The 2,676-nt window shown below is 32.4% G+C and overlaps 1 non-coding gene across 1 annotated transcript; it reads left to right on the top strand.

Moving 5' to 3' along the window:
* Window positions 1-715: 715 nt before the first annotated feature.
* LOC112761529 (small nucleolar RNA R71) lies at window positions 716-823 on the top strand. Its single transcript, XR_003181920.1, has one exon. It is a non-coding gene; the product is annotated as a small nucleolar RNA R71 (small nucleolar RNA).
* Window positions 824-2,676: the final 1,853 nt, after the last annotated feature.

Here is a 2,676-nt window from a genome sequence, read left to right on the forward strand (position 1 = left end):
TAAATCACTCAAACTAAGCACAAAATAACTCATGAAATATGGGTTTATCACTGACCCACATGTGCCTCCAAATTTCTAAGGGAGGACCTTGTTTCATTCGTGAAACTTAGTGTGGTCTTAGATAGATCAGAGACTATGGTTGCCAAGCCAGAATAGCTCTGTTCAGAGTTCTCTGTCTGTTGCTGAGAAGATGATGGAAAAGTCTTGCTATTGCTAAACCTATTTCTTCCACCATTATTGTTGAAGCCTTGTTGAGGCTTCTGTTGGTTCTTCCATGAGAAATTTGGATGATTTCTCCATGAAGGATTATAGGTGTTTCCATAGGGTTCTCCCATGTAATTCACCTCTGCCATTGCAGGATTCTCAGAATCATAAGCTTCTTCTTCAGAAGATGCTTCTTTAGTACTGTTGGATGCAGCTTGCAATCCATTCAGACTCTGAGAAATCATATTGACTTGCTAAGTCAATATTTTGTTCTGAGCCAATATGGCATTCAGAGTATCAATTTCAAGAACTCCCTTCTTCTGAGGCGTCCCATTGTTCACAGGACTCCTCTCGGAGGTGTATATGAATTGGTTATTTGCAACCATTTCAATGAGTTCATGAGCTTCTGCAGGGTTTTCAGATGAAGAGATTCTCCTGCAGAATGGTCCAATGACATTTTTGACAACTCAGACAGACCATCATAGAATATACATATGATGCTCCATTCTGGAAGCATGTCAGTAGGACACCTTTTGATTAATTGCTTATATCTTTCCCAAGCTTCATAGAGGGACTCTCCTTCCTTCTGTCTGAAGGTTTGGATTTCCACTCTAAGCTTGCTCATCTTTTGAGGTGGAAAGAATTTGGCCAGGAAAGCACTGACCAGCTTATCCCAAGAGTTCAGGCTTTCCTTTGGTTGTGAATCCAACCATGTTCTAGCTCTGTCTCTTACAGCAAAAGGAAAAAGCATAAGCCTGTAGACCTCGGGATCAACTCCATTGGTCTTGACAGTTTCACAGATTTGCAAGAATTCAGCTAAAAACTGATGAGGATCTTCCATTGGAAGTCCATGAAACTTGCAATTCTACTGCATTAGAGAAACTAATTGAGACTTAAGCTCAAAGTTGTTTGCTCCAATGGTAGGAATTGAGATGCTTCTTCCATAGAAATTGGAAGTTGGTGTAGTAAAATCCCCAAGCACCTTCCTTGCATTGTTGTTGTTGGGTTCGGCCATAGCTGCTTTCTCTGTTTCGAAGATTTCAGTTAGGTCCTCTTCAGAGTGTTGTGCTTTAGCTTCTCTTAGCTTCCTCTTAAGAGTCCTTTCAGGTTCAGGATCAGGTTCAACAAGAATGCCTTTATCCTTGTTCCTGCTCATATGAAAGAGAAGAGAACAAAGAAAATATGGAATCCTCTATGTCACAGTATAGAGATTCCTTTATGTGAGTAGAAGAATAGGAGAATAGAAGAAGGATAAGAGAAAAATTCGAACACAGAGGAGAAGAGGGGGTTCTAATTATGTGTAGAAGAGGAATGTTAGTAGATAAATAAATAAATAGAAGGAGATGAGAGGGGAAAGAATTCGAAAATTAAATAAAATAAAATAAAAATATTTTTGTTTTTATTTTAAATATTAGTTATAATTCAAAATTTAAAAAAGAAATAAAATTAAATTAAAATTTAAAACAATTAGTTAATTAAAAGGAATTTTGAAAAAGTGGGGAGGAGTTTTCGAAAATTAGAGAGAGAAAATTAGTTAGGTGGTTTTGAAAAAGATATGATTGAAATAGAAAACTTTTAAAATCAAACAAAAAGTCAAGTAGTTAATTGAAAAAGATTTGAAAATCAATTTGAAAAGATAAGAACTTAGAAAAGATTTGAAAAAGAAATTTAAAAAGATTTGATTTTTTGAAATTAAAGTTGATTACTTGACTAACAAAAAACTAAAAAATATGATTTTAGAATTTAAAGATTGAACCTTTCTTACTAGGCAAGTAACAACTTAAAATTTTGAATCAGAATATTAAATGTTAGCATTTAATTTTGAAAATATGAAATAAAAGTAAGAAAAAGATTTTGAAAATTAATTTTCAAAGAGTTTTCGAAAAAAACATGAAAGAAAAATGAAAAAGATTTGATTTTTGAAAAAGTTTTGAAAAGATAGGATTTTTAAATTGAAAATTTAACTTGACTCATAAGAAACAACTAGACTTTTAAATATTTTTGACTAAGTCAATCCAAATTTTCGAAATTTATGAGAAGAATAAGGGAAAGATTTTTTTTTTTGAATTTTTAATGAAGAGGGAGAAAAACAATAAAATGACTCAAAACATGAAAATTATGAATCAAAACAAGAAAAATATGCAAGAACACTTTGAATGTCAAGATGAATACCAAGAACACTTTGAATGTCAAGATTAACATCAAGAACATGTTTTTGAAAATTTTAAAGAAAAGAAACACATGCAAGACACCAAACTTAGAAATTTTCAATGTTTAGACACTAACAAATTGAAAATGCATATGAAAAACAAGAAAAGACACAAAACAAGAAAATGCAAAGATCAAATAAGGAAAATCATCAAGAACAATTTGAAGATTATGAAGGACACATGCATGAATTTCGAAAATTTTAGGAAAAATTAAAAAGATGCAATTGACACCAAACTTAAAAATTGACACTAGACTCAAACA

Source organism: Arachis hypogaea, chromosome 16 (genome assembly GCF_003086295.3).
Source record: "Arachis hypogaea cultivar Tifrunner chromosome 16, arahy.Tifrunner.gnm2.J5K5, whole genome shotgun sequence".
Lineage (NCBI taxonomy): Eukaryota > Viridiplantae > Streptophyta > Magnoliopsida > Fabales > Fabaceae > Arachis > Arachis hypogaea.